This window comes from Apodemus sylvaticus, chromosome 7 (assembly GCF_947179515.1).
Source record: "Apodemus sylvaticus chromosome 7, mApoSyl1.1, whole genome shotgun sequence".
In the NCBI taxonomy this organism is placed as follows: Eukaryota; Metazoa; Chordata; class Mammalia; order Rodentia; family Muridae; genus Apodemus; species Apodemus sylvaticus.
This window is the reverse complement of record NC_067478.1, coordinates 103563588-103584068: the sequence shown is the minus strand read 5'-3', so window position 1 is coordinate 103584068 and position 20481 is coordinate 103563588.

Below are 20481 nucleotides of genomic sequence, written 5' to 3'. Positions count from 1 at the left end.
GAGACCTGAGACCAAAGGCTAACAAGCTGGAAGGGAGCCTTCTGAAAGACAGGCTTCAGATCTGGCTGACAGAGCTTAAATGAATTTAAGTATCTTTCACTTGCAGACACTGAGCAAACTGGAGCAGGGTATTCTCAACATGGACTTAAAAGGAAGGATACTCACTATCATCTGTGGCATCAAAAGGAAGACAGTTCAGGCCTGGGTGGCTATTTTTGTGGTAAAGGACGTGCAGAGTCCTTGGTCTCCACTAGAGGGTGGAATTCTGTACAGTAGGTGCAGAAGCAGGGAGGATGGAGCCCTTCTACCAGCTAGGGCTTGTTAACAGTGAGGGCTTGCAGAAAGAAGGGATATATGCTGAAGAGGAGACTCCCATTTTGGTTCATTAACAGAATGCCCTAAGAGGCCTGAAATTACAGTTGTTTTACTTAAGAAAAAATTTAGGAATAGTTGCTACAATAGCCGTGGAGAGAAGTATGCATCCTGCTTTCCAGGTGGGAAAACAGAGGCTGTGCAGATTATTTGATGGTGACACAGTAATGAACCGCTGAGGGTAGCAGCAGAGATCAGCGCACTGCCCAGGCACGGGAGGCTTGACCTCACGCCTCTGTGCTGGGGAGAGAGGGCTCAGTTGATCCATCCACGGGAATAGAGTGTGGGTCAGAAGTATCTGTAAGTGTGTAGGTTTTGTTTCTAGACCTGAAGCCTTTTAGAACTCTAATCTGGAATGCAGCACGGTGAATTCAGCCTATTTTTATATGTTTATTTCGATTCTACAGCCAGAGTAGCCAAGACAAGAAAGAAGACACAGACAGACAGAAATATACAGAGAAAAACAGATACCTGACTATATATATATGTGTGTGTGTGTGTGTGTGTGTGTCATAGACAGACAGACAGACGGACGGACAGATGGATGGGTGGACACGCACCCCCAGGGGAGGGGGAACATGGAGCAGGTGATGGGCTGGGAGCACGTACAGCTAAACGAGAGCCTGGTGTCTCTGTCCCTAGGGAGTCCTATTTTTCTTCAACAACCCAAATCTGGTAGCTTTCCAATTCATTTCAGTGAAATCCTCAATGTCAATTTTATGAGCAGCCCACTGCCACTGCTGCAGGAGCGGGAGGCGAGGGGACACTGCAGCAGACAGGGATGTAAATATCAGAGAGGGATGGGGATCAGGGTCCCCAGGGCTGTCTCCGTCTGAGTTCACGTCTCACCCAGAGAGCTTCATCCTCCCTGTCCAGGAGGGATTTACCGATGCTCGATAAAATCTGCCACCGAATCTTGCTATAAAATATAGGCCTTTCTCAAGCCGCTTTGCCCAGAGAATCCTAATCCATGGAGTCACCTTCCCATGACTTTGTTAAAAAGAGAGATAGTTGGCCAAAACCTGGCACTAGCCTCTCCCAATTCAACACCCGCATTTCTTTTAATTTTTTTTTTCTCCTAAAACTCCATCTGTGTTTCTCCTGCACTAGCTTGCACCAGGAAGATTAGAGGCAGCTTCTAGAGAGTCTCCATGTCTTAACTCTTATGCAGGGACCCACTAGTTTACATGTTGGTGGTTTAGAATGGCACTAATGCAGCTGCATTTTTACCCTTTGTCTTTCTATCTTTGTAAAGAAATTAAGGCCCTAACGCTGTCAGATGGGCATGGGAGAAATGGGAAACAAATAGCAGGTGGAAAGCATGATCACAGACATGTGCGGACCATAGCTCCCGGTGGAATCCTTATTGGAAAGCAAGCAAAAACATTAGCACTTCTCTGTCTTTGCCAAGGCAGGCATGACTAATCGATCCCAGACCCAGACTCCTCAATCAGTTACTTAGGAAGCCACTGACTGATTGGATCCTAGGAGCAAGAGAAAAGCCCTTGGCAATGTTTGATCTGGAGTTTCAAGTCTGCCCTGTTTTTCTTTCATTGCTTTATTTACCCTTCATGCACAACACTTTCTCTTCTGACTTGGAGCGCGAGCAACTGAGCATCTGCAGCCAGGATATAAGAGGAGCTGGTTTCCTGTGGAGCAAGAGAGAAGGCTGCTGCCTGAACCAGGAAGAATGGGGCTGAGTTCCCTTTGTGAGCAGTCACAGAAGAGAACTAGCTGAGGTCCAGGGGAGTCTGTTCTCCTTGAACATTTTCCAAAAGGACAGCTTCCATTGCAAAAGCAACCATTGTAGCACAGAGTGGTAGCGAGTATGGGGAAGACTGTCTGAGGAAGCTGAATTCATAAAAATGGGTCTTGGTGAAAGACATGGTGGGTCCGTGCCTCTCAATCTTGCTAGAGTCTCCTGGCTGACTTGGCCCACCTCACTCTGCTTAAAACCTCTGCAGAGAAAAATTGTAAGTCTGGGGACACAAGGCCACCAACTCAAGGTCCACAGAACTCGTGACAACCCCCTTCCATAAACAAACAAACAAACAAAAACAAAATCACAGGAAGGAAAAAGGAGGGTGTAGCAGAAAAAAGGCAGGGCAGAAAGTCTTAAGGGGCGGAGACTCTTAAGGGGCGGAGGCTCTGGACAATGCTGAGCCTGAAAATTCTGAAATCCATTCAGTGATGCAAGTTTCTACCAGTGCTTACTGGCTTCTGGGATGGTTACCCAGCACTGAGAGGACCGCTTGCAGAGCACTTTCCTCTCTGCAGAAGATCTTTCCTTTGCTTTCTGGCTCCTTCTAGCCTGGAAGGGCAGCAAGGGGTCGCCAGACGCTGGACCACTGGCTGATGCCACTTAGGTTTACACCGCTGGAGAGCTTCGTCGCCCACCACAGAAAGACCAGTCTGTCCGGACCTGTAGAAACTGGATGAGGACTTGTATGCTCCAAAGAAAGATGTCCAAAGGACTCAGTCAAACCAGGATGAAGGCACCCGGGCTCTCAGATAACCTCCAATCCTGGCCTGACCCCAAGGCAGGGCAGTGGAGGGAGCTGGTCCCCAGAGTCCCCAGAGAAAGTTGGCGCTTGTGAAGACCTTAGAGAGTTCTTCAGACCAAGTCAATAAGATAAATAAAATTGAGGTCATCAAGTGCAACAGCAAAGTTTATTAGCATACATCTGCATATCAATGAGCAACCAGGGGCCAGCCTAAAGAGAGTGGATAGGTTACACACTTGAAGATCTGTGACAGTAGAGGAGGAGGACCTGCTGACCAGCTCCAGGTCAGGCCTTTGTATGTCACTGGGTGCCAACGATGGCTTGGAAGAGCAGACTGACACAGCTCCAGCCTCTGCCTCATAAAAGACACCGCAACCGCGCTTCCTGGCTCATACCGGTCCTGACTCTGTAACTCTGCGTGAATATAACCCGCTCTCCCTGAAACAAGCACTGTCCCTCACTGGTGACAGCTCAGTGCTCAGGGGTGTCAAGGAAAAGCTGATTGTCTCTCAGAGCAGGGTGGCTCTTCACAGATGTCAGTATGACAGAGCAGCAGAGACTTCTGGAGGTGGCAGGGAGGGGCCCTGGTGGAGGTCCTGGGCGGGGCTGCATGTTCAGCTCTCCTGTCTAGATAGCCATACTCTCTAGGTATTTAAAAAAAATAATTTTTTTTCAATCTCACTAGGCTGCTGTAGCTTCAGGCTGCCTTGCTGGCATATTAATAATAAATAATAATATATTGCATCTGTCTAGCACTTTGCTATAGTTTACTAAAGACTTTCACTTATAATGTTCCCAATTAATTCTCATTAGTGCTGGGAGAGGCTTGACTGCAGAGATGAGAACGGAAGTATTCACCGGACGTGGGCAACTGATACCAATGCAAGTGGCGCCAAGGGCCGGAGGGGCACTTAAACCTCCTCGACCTGTCCCGTGGCACCTACAAACTCCCACGGGGATGGGAGTTCTCAATGCAAGAGGAGGGTCCAGCCCACCGTCCACAGTGCCCTCTCCTCCTGCTCCACACCAAGTCAGCATTTACTGTGTGCTAGACTCAGAACTGTTTGTGGCTGATTGGCGCAACGTTTGAAAAGCACTCAGTACCTCCAACCAGTCTGTCCATCACTGTCAAGACTGTCAGCGTCAGAAAAGACAAAGGCTGCAGCGCACTTCCACATTAAAAGAACCAGAAAGGACGTGACAGCCGAATGCAGCTAAGTGGACGGGTCAGTGTTCAGGCACAGAGATAACAGGCACATCTGGAGGAGCGGGAATCTACGCGGCACCCAAGACAGCAGCAGGAGACGCCGTGGCATTTCCCCAGGTCCCGTAACTGTGCCCTGCTTGGGTAAGAGGATGCCTGCTTCTTAGAAGATGTGTGGGAAATGTGGATGCTTCAGTGTTCTGGCTGCATTTTGAAGGGTCGGTAGGGAGTAAGAAAACCAAACACTACCGAACCACACCCGTCTGTCTCTCCAAGGACGGGTGCTTTGCAGGGGCGACCTGAGGTCCCAGAGATAGCCTCACACAGGTTACCTGCTAACTCCTTGCTGTCATTCTGGCTGCTTTCCCTGTGTGCATGAGTGTACACCGGCAGCTTCACACTCACACACCCATGGGCATGCACACTTATACAGGTTCACAGATGTACAGGCACAGGGACATGTGTTATATACACACTCAAGCATGCTTCTGGTGTGAAAGCCGGTCTTTGGTACCTCAGACAGGGCACATTTATTTTATACAAAGCTAATTGTTTTGAAATCACTTTTGCCCAAATATCATGGTTTCTCCATAGGCAATTTAAAAGAAAATACCTCATTCCTCTCCCACCCAGTAGCATTTACGTAATTCAAAACAAATCCTTCCTACAGGATCATATATTTTAGAGACATTGGACTTTGGAGTCCACTATTGGGCCCGTGTATTGTGTGTGTGTGTGTGTGTGTGTGTGTGTGTGTCAGAATCTCCTAAAGAGAGAGCCAAATCCAAGGCTTTCATCTCAAAGTTTTCTCCAGTGAAGTGCGTGAGTTCCCAGTGAGCTGTTCCTTGCCCATAGCCCCCCAGCTCCAGATGTTAAGGCAGAAATCCTCCCTGTGTGTGTGTGTGTGTGTGTGTGTGTGTGTGTGTAGTCACAAAGGCCTGAGGATGACAGCCCTTCTATTTTAGGAGACTCATCGTCTGAGAGGACACCAGTGCCCCGCCATCGACAAGGCCAGAGAATTTTCTGAAACAGGATGCCAAATGGAGAAAGGTCAGGGGCGTGGCCAGAGGGTGAAAGGTCAGGGATGTGGCCAGAGGGGGAAAGGTCAGGGGTGTGGCCAGAGGGGAAGGTCAGGGGCGTGGCCAGAGGGGGAAAGGTCACCAGGAACAGCGTCAAGCCTTTGGGCTTAGAAGTCAGCATCTGTCCATCTCTTCTAGAATTCAGCAGCTTTGACAAGCCAAGAAAACCATCCAGCTTTGCTGAACCTTGAGGTCTTCACCTACTAAAATCAGTGTTAGCATGCTACCCAGATTCCAGAGTGTCCATGACAAATAGAAGACTCTGAAACTAAAGTTTCTTTCCCATCATTGGCCCTCAACAAGTAACAATTGCTTTTACATTTTTTTTTTATTTGTTAAGATGGGTCTCACCATGTCCCCCTGGCTGGCCTGGAACTCACTCTTTAGAACAAGCTGGCTTTGAACTCACAGAATTCTATCTTTCTATGCCTCCGGAGTGCTGCGGCTAATGGCGTGTGCCACCACAGCTGGCCAATAATGGCTTATTAACAATGGCCACCATTTCAAACAGTTATGATGATGTATGGCAAAGGTTTGGTCTGTATTGTAGCCTGTGTAAGGTACAAATGAATTATAATAATAATTCCAGTGAAGTCACATTGCAGGCAATAGGAATTTTTAAATGTGTTGGGAAAACAACCCCTGGTAGGTATACTGGGAGACAGCCAAGATACCGGTCGACACACAGTAGCCGACAGATGAGCTGTGGGAAATCAGTGTGTCTTGCTGAACAGTTGTATCTCAGGGGTTTCCACAGCAAGGATCCTTTGGTCTCACCCTACAATAAACACAAAGATGGATCTGGAGATGGAGATCTCAGGCAGGCCCAAGAGGTGGGAGTGCGAGTGAAGGCGGAGGTCCGCACACAGGCTAAGCATCCAAAATGGCAGAAGATGCCACCTACAGAGAGGTGAAGAAGGGAAGAGGGACCTTGCGGCGTCCGTGGCATACCAGCGAGCTTTCATTTCACTGGTGAGTGTTTTGGGTTAAATTTCAAACAAAAGGGAAGATGGAAGATCAAGTCCCATGAACAGATAGCCCATGTTTTGATGGCTAATCCGGAGCTCAGGGTGATGTCTACACTCTAACCTTCTGTGCCTGCCCATCCTTCAGTGCAGTGGGTGGAGCCCTCGGGTAGCATCCTCCCAAGGGGAAGATTTGTCCTCGCCTTCTGAGAGTTTCAGAGGAGGAGCTTTACAGGTAAGCAGACAGGGGACTTGGGCTGTGTTAACGTGGACATGATTTTGCACCATTGAATGGGAACAAAAGGCTGTTGTCCTGTGGTGAGAAGCACCAGTATCACAGGACCAGAGAGAGGCCACAGCAATCCTAATACAAGGAGGTTCCATTCCTAGCTCATTGTCATGGCTTGGCAGCTTCCTGGAGCCTGGCTTTTCCTCAGAGGCATGCTGTCACAGCCAGGGGAAAACAGAAGTGCCTCCATGTTCGAGTTCATCATTTTATGAATGGTGAAGCTGAGACCACAAAGGCTGTGCTGCACTACACACACACACACACACACACACACACACACACACACACTACTCATGAGGTTGAGGAATAAGAAAGGAAAGGAGGGAGGGAGGAAGAGAGGGAGGAAGGAAGGGAGGGGAAAGAGAGAGCACTATTTCCTATGGCCACAAGAGGGAGCCAGTACCCCACGCTAGATCTCCACCTCACTGTACCTGCTGTGTGTATATTTATTTTCAATGAGGTCAGGAGTACCAAGGTTGTAAAATAACATATTTTCACTTGTTTTTCTTCTTCCATCTCAGACATAGCATTTCCAAAGTCAATTATCTTCCCTAGGTGTTATTTTCCCCTCCCCTTTCCTCTATGCTGTTTCAACCCATCAGTGTCTGTCACCAACAGACTGGGCACAAGGAAGGGCCCTCAAAGGAACCTCTTTTTCCTTAACTGGGGATGTCAAGTCCCCACTCTGGCATTTTACTTTTAAAAAGCTGTGTTCGTGTGTAACAGCTCTACTCTCCTGCCTCAAAGGAAGAACTGAGAATGCAGGGATCCGGCTGTGACTGGAAGAGCTCCTGGTGCCACCAGAGACGTGGAGGCCACCCACAGGCTCCACCTAGCAAGAACAAATAGCATATGGGGACACCCCTATAGGAAGCAAATGCAGTTGCAGCAGCATTCAAAGCCGTTCATAATCCTGCCAATATAGATCGCCATGCTTCGACGGAGGCTTTGTCCATTTGGACAGATAGGTGGGTGACCTGGATTACCACAGGGGACAGGAAGAAAGACACCTTGACAGGCACGAAGACAGACACTGGGGGGAACTAATTAGCACTTCTCAGAAAGTATTCTCCAGGTCTGCAGAAACGCAAGGTGGGTGTTGGGAAGAAGGGCCTCCTTTCAGGGATGCTATGATGTCAGCTCCGAGAAGGCTGCCACTATCTTACAGCAGAGTACCAGGCCAAGACCATGCCCCGCCCACCCTGGCTAGCCCCAGCCCCACAGGTTCTCCGAGTGGCTCAGCACTGCAAAGCCCTCAGTGTTTTCATTCTAGAAACTGCCACTAGGTCGCCTGCGTGGACCAAGAGTTCTAGAAAACTCACCTGATACAGCCTCATCTGTAGTCTAGTGGCTCTTGAGATGGAATCCCCTGCCCTATCGTTGGTGGTCAAGTCTTCTTGGTCAAAGACAATGATATCAGGCAGCCTGAGCCAGACCTTGACAGGAAGCAGTGTCATGACAGGACAGTCAGGGGGACTGAACAGGAGTCGGGAGTGCCCGCTCTAGGAGCGTCTGCGCTCTGCCACATTGCAGGTTCTTGTTGTCTTCCTCCCGTACTTCTGAGCATGGGGAAGAGGAGCTCACGATCCTGCGGAGCCTACACTCAGACCCGCCCGCCCTTTCCTCTGTCAAGAAAACTCATCAGCAAGGACAGTGCAGTTTGCTTCAGATCCACACAATTTGTTTAGGAGGAAGGGGGGAGGGGGCCTGCAGATTAGCAGAGCGCAGTAAAGAATCACTAGTGCCCAGGGCTATCCACTGCTACATGCAGATGGCAAAGCTAGCTCAGTACCCTGGGGTTAGACCAAGGAGGCGTATCTCTTTATTCTATCTGCTGTTATCTTAGAGTACCAAATCGTGGGAACCTTCGACCTTTCTGCGACTTTCAAAGGGGCCCAGCCCCCACCCAGGACATTTCATCCATCCACAAAGCCCTCGGGAGCCACGTTCCTCTGCCACTTTTGACACAGTTTCTTCCATCAACTCTTGGTGCCTGGCAATTTTGTCAGTCCCCGGTGACCTGCAGATCCTTCTCAAGGCCTTAGCTTCGGATACTGCTGACTCTTGGCTGTTCTTGCAGGGCTCTGAGCCATGTGCCCACTCTGCCAAGTCAAAGATGACTCCAACCCAGCATGGTCTCCTCCGGAGGAAAGTCAGGACTCAGCCCGCAGTCAGCATCCATCCAAACGCACTCTCTTCAAGTCCACAGTGAAAGAGGCCAAGGCCGGCAGGGACTGAGGACGATTCCCCTGAATTTGCAGGGAATTTAGATGGAAAGAGACAGGAGTCCCTGGCCCTCCATAAGTAAATTGTGCAGCCATGGGGCTGGCAAGGAGAAGCCAGATAGCACCCAAGGGAGCTGAGGGGTGGAACCAGCCTTGCAGGCTGATTACCCATACGTCTGCCTGCCTGAGAGAGGGAGGGCAACAGTCCTTCCACAGTAGGAAAGCTGCTGAGAGGCGAGTTGCACAAAGGCAAGAGGCCAACAGCCATCCAGCAAATTTCCGGAACTGAGCAGCTATGGGCAAACCTTGGCACTGCCGTGTAGAGACTGGAGAAGGCAAGATGTCAGAGGTAAGATGCTGAGCGGGAGGGCTGGAGAGATGAGGGCTGGGTTGGGAATGGATAGAGGGACGTGAGCGGGTGTCCCAGTGTCTGCGAGATAAAGGAGTCAAAGCAGAAGGGGCTTCCGGTTCAGGGGCTTCCGGTTCAGCTGCTCCCTGTGGTGGGATGCATGGGCCTGAGGACGGGCTTTCAGTATCTACGGAGTCAAAGCCTCCAAGCGGAAGGATCAGTGCTGAGTCCTAGCTAGGGACCCACCAGGATGGCTTCAGGGCGCCTCCGCCATCTCAGATGGCTGGACAGGGAACCTCCACACACCACGGCGGGCAAGATAGGCAGGGTGGGCAGGAGAGGGGCAGACAGCCTAGCTGTCCTTTTCCAAGCCTACGCCCCGTTCCTTCTCTGCCCTGTCCATTTCTACCTTGAGCCTCTAATGCAGGGACTCAGTGACCAGTTGGCAACAACGCCCAGACCTGTTTGTGAGTGTTTCTGACCAGCCCTCCTCTGGGCTTACGGCTGTGTAATAAATGAATGGCCGATGAATTATTAATAAGGCATGTGAGCTGTTGTTGTTTTAAAAAAAAAAAGATTTTGACAACAAGATGATTTTCCCCTATTTTTTTCTCCTTTTGTTGTGTTCTACTAAAAATCCAAGAACTTGATTTTTGCCAAGGCGGACGAGAATGAAGCAGAGGCCAGAGGGGAGGGGAGGGCATTACTGGGCCATCCTGCAGTCGGGCAGCCTGATGTGATAGCTTAATAAGAAACTCATTTTAATAGCCCACAAACAAGAAGCCAGAGACAATTAAAATCCGCTTTCAATTAATTGTTTCTTCTTTTCTCATTACCAAGCATTGCCAGCCAGATAATAACTGGGCCTTAAAAGCCAAAGCAGCCCCTCAGCCTCCACTTCAGCCGGGAGTCCCCGTAGAAGGAGGCTGGCTGGTCAGAGAACCTGCAGCTTGGCTTCAAACTCCGATCCTCCCCACCTGCCACCTGGGGGTGGGGGGGGCTCTAAACCTTGAGCTCGCAGACAAATGTATTACCATGGCATGGCGGCACCGGATAGGACTGTAGCTGTAAACCCTATACTACTTTCCACTGATGGTCTCCGCAGCCACATTTCTTTCTACTGATTCAGCCTTTCCCACTAGCTTCAGGGTCAGGTCCTCCTCCTCCTCTCTGTGCACCTCCTTCCTACCTTTCTAGGCTGTGACCAGAAGTTCTGGACAGTAAAAGGCACCTGGGGCTGACACAGTCTCACCCTGTCCTCAGCCCAGAGGCCCCCAGGCTCTGCTTATAAGGCCTGCCCCTGGAGAGCATCCAGGGCGTTGCATACCAGTTTGATACAGCTCTGACCTCATCTGTGCTGCAAAAGATCTGATGTCCCCCTGCAGCAAAGGTCATCACAGTGGGCGGGGCGGGGGAGTAGTGGCATGCATGGAGCAGTGAGTAGATACCCAGTGTCTTCTGGGTACGACCCCCTTAATGCTCCCAACCACCCTCTTAGCTGGAGAGCCTGCGGCCGGATACTAGTGATGAAATAATTCTTAGTGAAGGCTAGGGAACTGCCCCAAGCACACAGAACCAGTATGGAAATTCTGGCTGGTTATTTCCTCTACAGCACTATGGTTTCCAGCCGCCCGTGCCCCTTAAAGCCCCCCTGCCTTTCTCTTATTTCTATCTGTCTCTGTCTCTCTGTCTGTCTGTCTGTCTCTCTGTGTGTGTGTGTGTGTGTGTGTGTGTGTCCACCGTGGGCACACAGAGGTCAGAGGACAGCCTTGCGTGTGTTAGCTCTCACCTTCTTCCTTGCTTTTACTAGGACTTCTAGTTTACTGTGTGGACACAGGAGTCTGGAGAGACCCTCCTGTCTCTGCCTCCCATCCGCTTACCTCACTATAGGAGAACTGGAGTTACAAACATGAGCCGCCGCCATGTCTGGCTTTGGAGGGGTCCAGGAGATGCTTTCACACCGATGTCTTTACACACGGAGTCATCGGCATGGCCCAAGAATTGCATTTTAAAATTGAGTTAGAGTTTCTAACAAATCCCTCGGCTTCATTGATATTTTTATTATTAGATGTTTTGGGGTTTGTTGTTGTTGTTGAGTCTTTTGCGATAACTAAAAAATTAAATTAATTAAATAAATAAATAAAGCAACCTTTGGGTCTTTAAAAAGACAAAGCAGAGTTGGGTTTTATTAAAGATATTTTAATATCTCAGATATTTTTGAATTTTCAGAAAAGGGGGGCTTTCCAAAGAGGATTCTCTGAGAGTTGGTTTCTTAAGACTGTTTTTAAAATGTATATCTTAAGCCTGAGGATCAGAGGAAAGAGAGATGAAGAGGAAAAGAATAAGACACGCCCAGACAAGGGTAGGGGCGTCTCAAGGAAGAGTCACTTCTCTTTAGCTCTAATGGACCAGAACGCTAGGCCACCATACACAGATGTTTCCTAGTGCAAAAATCGGGGTTCACAGCTGGTGATCCCTACAACTATCCCTTTAAAAAGCGGAGCCAATCCTCTGCCCGCCCACCAGCGGCTACCACCAGTGGAGTGCGTCATCCCCTAGGCTCCCCAGGCTAGACTTCGCATCAAGCCCTTACTTTATCACTGTTGTTGATATCTGAGATGCCTCATAATAACTGGGATAGATTTCTTAGGGAGCCAAATAATGGGATGCATTTCCACCCTGGCTTTATAATTAATGTTTGCATCATTTATCTTTCGTGGAGAGATTATTCTGACTAACGAGGTTCTGGGCCACTAATTCATTACGCTGCCTTGTCACTTCCTGCTCCTTCTTATTACCCAGAAATAGACTCATTAGTCAGAGTTCAATGACAGGAAGAAATTGTGTTCGTTAATTTAATTCGCTCACTCACTTCTGGGCCCATGTTTGTCCGAAATTGGGGATTAGAAGAGGGAAAGTTTCTTCCTCCTAAATCCTAGCTTCAGACTCATTATGTCTCCTACCTCGCCCTGGTCAGCCAGGAGAGAGCCAGCCGAGCTGGTCCCGAGGCCGCCCGGGCATTGCCCTTTCTTAACTCAAAGCTGAGTAGGTTAAGGGACACAGCCTGGGGACTTAGAGACTTGTAACATATAATCGACTTTTTAATTTTTCTTTAATCTTCAACTGTCAGTTGATATTATTGCTACAGCTTGAATGTGTCACTGAAAGTTCCAGAGCTCAGACCGGATCCCCAGGGCTACAGTGCTGAGGAATGGGGCCTTTACGGCTCTCTGAAAACCACCTTTTCCAGCCTCAGACCAAAACAAGTTATGAGAAGGATGAGTTTAACACACACACATATGCACATGATTTAAGAGAGTCACAAGCACGGGGTCCTGTGACAAAGTCTCCCCAAGGACCACTTGGTGCAACAGGAACAGTAGTAGTTTCCAGACAGACAGACAGACAGACCCAAGGCTGACACTGAGTACCTGTGGCTGCAGTGGGCCCAGCACAGGAAGAAGGGGCCGTGCACATCAGTGAGGACTTGGAGTCTCCACAAAGGATCTGGGTTCTTTTCTTCAAGGCAAAGGGGAGACTCCTTAAGGCCAGGCAATTGAAGGTCAGAGAAATGGATGACAGTATCTCCTGGGCCATTCAGCAAGCCCGTTGACTTCCCAACGCTGTGGCACCCAGCACCAAGGCTGAGGTGCACAACACAGGGTTCATCCTTTTCAATGGTGTCCTCAGGTCCCCATAGTCTGTTCCTTGTAAAAAGTTGGCATCTCTAGACCCCAACCGATGAGGCCAAATCTCTCAGATGTCTTGGGGGAAGAAAGTATATTGGAATATCTGCTCTAGATGTTTACCTACCAGGGATGTGAACAGTACTACAGCTTCCGTCTGCCCTGGAAAGGGATGGCAAACTTCCTGGCAAACGATCCCTACTGATGCTAGGGCATCATTCTCCTTTCTCTGAGGGCATCTTTGTTCGTAAGTGTCTGGACATTAGTGTCACATGGTAGATGGAGACAGTGAAGATGTCCCTGCCCTTGCTCTTGAGTACACAATGGGAATGCCACCAGAGACTCTTGGCTTTTAATTAGCTCATTGCTAGAGATCCAGGTTTCTTTCATCTCAGGATGTTAGGATCAAATGTGTATGCTGGGTGCTTTTCTCCTTCCCGATATTAGCGATTCCAGGGAGGGTGCCCATAGCCAGGGGCCGGTACCGTGTGTTGAAGAGGGACAGGAAGAGGCCAGAGCAAGTGACCCCTACCCTTTTGATGTCTTATGCATTTGTAGGAGACGCAGTACTTATTATGATCAGTAACAGTACACTCTTGGCAGTGTGGCTTCAGGTGTCTGTAACTCCTGGTTCTCTTTAATGAAAGACTGTTCTGGGAATGGAAAGGAGGCAGAACCAGGGTAGGATGCGCATGACTTTATGAAATGCCTTGAATTCAAGGCGGTTCTCCTCCCAAGGCAGTGATGCCAACAATTGGTGAACAGGGGCAGGGAGAAGAGAGAGGGTACAGCATCCCCCCCTCAGGACCCTGGAACCCTTGCTTGAGGAAATCAGACGCCCTGAGGGAGAAGAACAGCTGTATTATCTTCATCCACGGAAAATGCCAGATCCAGTCAAGTGACCTTGGAGAATATTTAGAGTCGGGCCTAGCATATACCACCTATGATGACACCACTTTACTGTTGGTATTTACTGTAATCACTGTTTAAGAAGTCCAAAAGGATATTGAGCTTAGGATGTAACTTGGTTGTCAAGCACTTGCCTAGTATGCATGAATCATTGGATTTTATCCATGGTACCAAATAAACCAGGGATGATAGCTCACACCTATAATCCCAGCGCCAGGTAGGTTGAAGCCAGACATGAAGGCCAGCCTGGGCTACATGGACCGCTGTTGAATACAAACCATAAACAAAGAACTAGATAGATATCAAGTGAGGTAAGTCCTAGACTGCTTCTGACTAATGCTTTGAGTTTTCACAGTAGTGGTAGAGGTGGTTTAAGGACACTGAGGGTCAAAATGGCGGCTTGCTTAAGTCAAGCAAACAGTGCAGAGTAGGATTCGAACTTGTGTTGCTGCCTCCTTTCCGGGGCTCAGGGGTGGGGGTGGGGAGCTCCCGTTTCTTCCCAAATGCTCAGGCTGAGTCTCAAACCTCTCTCACAACCACATTCATTTTCTAGAACTCTCACATAAGATGCCGGAGACTGAAACCATGAACAACACATACGTAAGGCTCACAAATGTGAAAGTCAGGAAGCCCAAGATGCAGCCGTGCCTCTCGGTGCCTTGTCCCTGCCTGGCTTCTCCATGGGTCCACACCAACTTTCCTGTCTTAAAGGTTTTGTTTTGTTTTGTGTTTGTCAAAGATTTTATTATTTTAATTTTATGTATCTGTAGAGTGTGTGTGTGTGTGTGTGTGTGTATGTGTGTGTGTGAGTACACATGCCAGTGGAGGCCAGAAGAGATGGTCAGACCTCACAGAGCTACTGTTACAGGCAACCGCAACCGTGAGGCACCTGATCTGGTACTAGACCCCTCACTTCCATCCTCAGCAAGAGCAGTGTTTGCAGTGTTTGCTCTTAACAACGGATCCACACATGTCTCCAGGCTCGGCCTTTCCATTCTTTGTCCTAATCACCTCCAGCACATCCTCACCCAGCCATGTGTCCTCCGCCTTCACTAAAGACTTCTTTTAAGAGCTCTGTCTCCATTCTGATGCCTTCCAGTGGTCAGGGCTTTCAACACACAGCTTGGAGACATGCATGGCCGGGACCTAGGAGTTTGGTTAAAGCTCTTGATCCCTTGCTTGCTGTGGAGTCTCCCAGGCAGTTCACATCAGTGGCCCCACTGTGTACCCAAAATCTTTTTACTGTGCCGTACAGAAAGATTTTTCTCTCTAAAAGGCTGGGCAAATGTCAGGATTAAGACAACTCACTCCAGAGATGGGGTAAGGAAAGGACAGGTAAGACAAGGCAGCTGCCTCCAGCTGTCAATCTGCAGCAGAAGCCCGGCTTAATTTCCCTGAGGGACAGAAGGGAAAGGGTGAATGCCACTGGCAAACACAGGAAGCATTTAGAGCGATTTCATTACAGGGGATCCGGTACCTAGTCCCGGGCAGCAGGAAGCACTTACATGGACTCTGGTCCAGGGCCCAGCAGAGGCATAAAGCCCATCGATTTGGGGTGTTTAAGGTCATCTACACAGGAGAATGAGCTGAGTTGTCCCGGTCTCTGTTTTTAACTTCTTGGAGCCACAGCCTCGTCTTTCTCTCAGACATCAACGGATGGTCACCGACACCTGAGGGGGGCTGTCCGGGGTGGGGGTGGGGGGGTGAGGGGAAGAAACGTTGAAACCCAATAGAAGGCTTTCAACTTCAACAGCCATCATACCAAGTGCATTCTGGGGCATTTGACTTGGAGATAATAAAAGTACATCTCAAATGTACTCCATTTGTTTGGCTAACCCTATCCCATTAATGTAGAGGGAAAGGAGACACGGGATCAGAACTATGAGGCAAGTGTGGTACTTTGGTACCTGGCACTTGGGGGTAGACAGCCTCGGAGAGGGGGAATTTAATTTCCTTCGGCCCATACATTGCTGAGTGACTGGCAGGCTAATTTTGCTCTCCAGTAGACCTGGTATTGAAAGGAAGTGAAAAATCACACAAAGCTGCCAAGAACTGCTCCATGCTTTGGAAAAAAAAATTCTAGATTTCATCAGGAAAAAAAAAATCAAGCACTAGGTTTGGGATGTGGAAAGCTGAAGTTTGCAGGAATTTTCCAGGTAATGATTGTGATTATGCGTCACTCAACATCCTTTCTGAAGTGTCTCACTTGGTCTCCATGTGAGCTTAAAAATTACTAGGCTTAAAGTATGTTTGTTACCATGTAAGGGACACTGGGAATGAAATGACTTAAGGGCACAGAATAAATTAATGCCAGATGAAGATATCAGCCTGGGTCCACTGATATTTTATCCATCAATGATGGGCCCTTCAGATCCCTGCCCAGAGAGCGACTGAGGTCAAGGTCATCTACTGAACAGAGCTAAAACAGGGAGTGTAGCTAATTAATTACCAAAAGAAAGACAAGAGTGGGACCAGAGAAGTTTAGACTTTTCTTTCCTGTTCTCCTGGGGCCATATATTCTAGATAAACAGCTCAGATACCCTGAACTTCAAACTCAGGCTTCAAGGTCAGGTGACTTTAGGAAGATAGTTTAATCTCTAAATTTCAATGTTCTTCTTTTTAAGAAGATGATCAACATGCTATGCCAGCATCGTGCTATGTGTATCTGTGTGTATGTAGTCCGTAATATTGGCTTTAAATAAATGTAACAAAATTGACTATGGTGGGTAGCAATGAACAGGCCCTGCAAAGACCCTTCTAGAAGATGGTGCCATTCTTTGCTTCATATTCTGCTAAAAAGTCAAGCACTCTGCCCATCTCACGCCCAGCTGCGGCTATGGAATCCCGGAGATGCAAGACCATAATGTGCTGACACTCTATCCAGCAGACTGGTCTTTGTTCCAGGCAGGGGCAGCTGCACACAGCCATCCAGAAGGCCACAGAACGCAAGGTGCAAAGCAGAATGGAGAGAGGTGAGTGCTGGCCCGAGACTGATTCACTGTGCTAACTCAGGGCTCTGCAGCTGGGAAGGTGGCCAGGTTAGCGAGTCAGGGTAGGAAGAGGCTGGGACACTTGGCATCGGGCTAGAAAGCTACGCACAGTAACTGAGCAGAGTGTACAGGGTGGAGAAGAGAAGTCAGTTTACCTGTGTCTCAGAAACATGCCCTGTTCAAAGACAAAGCTCTTGACTGTGTATCTAAAAATAAGCAAAGTGTGTGCTTTGGGGGATGCATATGTGAACGCTACCCCTGTCCTCTCCCACAAGGGCACACTGGTGCTGAGGAAAGTGTTGTTCAAGACGTAGGTGCAAATGGGATTCTATTCTCATGCTTCCAAGGATCACAGCAGATAAAAACTATTTAAATATCTCCCATGTTCTTTATGCTCAGTGGAAGATTTTCCTGTAACATCAATGTGTGCTCCATTATCCCATATTAATAGGAAATGCTGAGGCATGGACTTCATCTATCATAATAAACCGAATCTCCCAGTGCTCTTGTCTCTGAGTTGACAGCATAGTGTCCAGGGGAGAAGCCCTGTGCAGATGCCAATCTCTCCCCATCCAGGACCTCTCCCTCTGCACAACAAATGGTAGCATTCCAAGAAGTAAGAGCTCGTGCCACAGCCTTAGTCAGTGTACAGATGTATTAAAACTCTGAATTCTCCTACTAAGTCGACGACTCAATCAACTGTGATTTGTGGCAAAGAGGCAGCAGATACCTCTGTGGCCCCAAACCTTATCATTTAATTGTTTTATCGGGCAGGATGCCAAGGGTGGTCTGTGGCTGCCAGGTTGGGTAGAGAGCCTCAGCTTGGGCTTAGATCCAGAGAGATGGCAGCTTAAATCTCTACATTATGCCGATGCCAAAAATATTCCCAGAGGTGTCTACAGCCGGGAGAATGTAATACGGGGGGTCACATCATCATCAGATGAAATGCAGGAAGCCGGGAGAATTGAGATGTAACAGCTTGCAAGGGAAAGGGTTAGACTTTTCCACAATGATATGTTGCCTTGTTTTGAAAAAGCAGTTGGATGTAAAGCAAGCTCTCTCTCTCTCTCTCTCTCTCTCTCTCTCTCTCTCTCTCTCTCTCTCTCTCTCTCTCTCTCTTCCCCCCAAGGAAAGATTTGAAGGATGTCTAAAAACTTAACTTTTAAAAAAAGGAATTAGATACTTTTAATCTCACACTCTTAGGCTGAAGGCCTAGAGCAATGACAAAGTGCTTTCAGGCATAGGTGAGACCCTGGTTTACCCTGAAGCACCCCTTTATCACCCCCAGATCCTTTTCTCCTTTATTGTAGCTGTTAGTACAGTCTTGCTTTCATGTCCAGCCTTCTCCACACCTCTCTGTTTTTTCTCCTTTAACTGGACATTAAAAGGGACCAAGTCTTTCAGATATCTTACCAACTGCATTTTATGGTCACAATCGAAATTTACAGACTGCTAAATAGGATGTTTTACATTTCTCTCTCAAGGATGGTAACAAATCCATGCGGGATGGAGCCCTCGCTCAATTATATCAACGGATCCCCGACAGCTTACAAGGCGAAGACCAAGATTCATGCCCACAGTAATCTCAAGGAAGGGCCTGCACTCTGAAGGACTCGCTGGCTGGGAACTCAGTGCCTTCCATGTGACTGGGAAAGTGTAATCACCATTACAATGCCCAATCAGTCTCCAGATTTTCAGAGATCAGTCTGCTTTACATTAAAGAGAAAATAAGTAGTGTTTCAGACTGGCTGATCATGCAGGAATCGAAAAATACAGCTGCGGTAATGAAATTGACCTTAAAATTAAGTAAATGAATCTTAATGTTCCAGAGACCAGCTTCTACACAAACTTCTCTTCTGCAACACAATCGTCTATTCCGGTTACAATCCTCTGGGGGCAGGCGTTCTCCGGTCTCTAAGTTTTCTTCCTTGGGATGCCTTAATTCTCTTTCCAGAAGCAAACAGCAAACTCCTGCAATCCTCAGGCTCCTGTCCACCTAGAGCAGCTGGTGCCCAGCCCCAGAGCACCCAACCTTAAGCCGTTTTCCACTTGGAACCTCTCTAGGAACGCATCCCCTGTTGGCAGTGCAGTTAGCACTGGTACAGCTCCCGCCCATTTCGAAGAGCAAACTCAGGCCAATCTCAAAGCCAGGACCCAGACCTTCTGTCCAGGAGAATGCCTGATCCACGCCATCCTGGGGAAACAGCCCCAACGTCTGCACGGAAAAATCAAGAATGAAGCAGGCACCTACCTGGGCTGACCCTCGACTTCCACCTCTTCCCACTTTCCCCGTTTCTTTTGCCACACATTTTTTTTTCCACTCTTAAAACATCCAACTTTGCCTTGGGGATGAGCAGAATGAAATGTCACTTACCTATAAAAAGAGAGACGGGAGAAAAGTCATGCATCGCATTACACACGAGCTCTTTGAAATCAAGGCTGCTTTCTGACTTTGAAACTGTAACAATGAGGGAATATTATTTTTTCATTCCACCTTTCTATATTTAATGAAACTCAGGATCTCGCAGGAAGCCCGTCCCGGGGGCCCAGCCTGCCTTCGACATTTTTCTTTTGTTTAGGGGCCTCTCTTTGCCGTCTTCCCCACTCTTCCCTCAGCCTGCCTGCCCTTCTCTGCATGGAGGGAAGAGAGGTGAGAGGCACGGACCACAGAGGCCCTCAGACACGGATGGCATGGAGGTCACCAAATGCCATCAGTATTTTTTGTCACAGGTGATGGAAGTGGTGGGGACCAAGGATCAGGGCCAGCTTAGCTGTTTGGGACAGGAGGGTTCAAGTCCCCACAGGCAGGGTGACCTTCCACCCAGTAGCTTTGGGAGTTTTTTTTTTTTCAAATAGCTTTGGCTCTAGGCACTGTTACCATCTTTCTCTCAATTTCACTCCGAGTGGTTCATCTTTGAATGAATTATTCTCTCAGCCCCTGTCCCGGACCATCTCTAGCAGCTCACTGCTCAGAGATTACTGGAATGAAGGAGCTCAGTATTGTATGATCCACGCTGACCAGTCCCCCTGCCTCAGAGGAAGATCCAACAGACACATTCCTATCATAAAGGTATCTTTGGTTTTTTTTGTTTGTTTTCTTTTTTTGAGATGCCACTAGAACATTTTGCTTGACTTCTGGTCCCCAGATTACTTCTTGTTCACATGGCAAGTTCCTAGTGACCCAAGATTATCTTACTGAGCTTCAAGAGCTTTCACGAGCGACCATGTCACCACAGCAGAAGAGCTACCAAAAATACCAAAACAGGTTTTCGTCGCCTGCCCATGTCTTCTTCATATGCTTGAACACCACAGTTAGTTTGGCTCTTTTTATAGGTATTTTTAATTTTCCACCTTTTCTCTGAGGCCCTCTGCAGACAACACCCCAGAACTGAGCTCTGGACAAGAAAGCTCAGTACATCTTCCTTGCCCAGTGCAGAATCAGCCTGCCCCAGTATCCCATTCAGGATGTACTATAAACATGCAGCCGTGGGCAGTGTATTTAGGAAGTGCTTCCTTCTCTGGCCAAGTCACTGAGTCTATGGGTGGCTTGGAAATGACCTACGGCAGACAGTCAAGCCCAAGTATGAACATTTGCCTCAGAACTGATTCTTCCTATACACAAATTAAAACACAGTGCCTCAGAAGAACTGCCGTCTTTGCTGTTCTCACTCTGAATATTAAATTTTAAAGTAACTAATCTGCTTTTTTTCTAGTAGGCCATGGATGGCTAGATCATACTAAAGTGATGCCCCGGCCTTGTGTTCCCTGCAGGAAACATGGGTTATGAACACATCCAAACTGAGACAAGGATTCACCCCAATATGAGAAGTTGCCACTTCACTCCCTGCAGCTCCCACCTCTGTGAGGAGGAGGGACTCCACACACCCCACATCATCCACTAAGATCTGA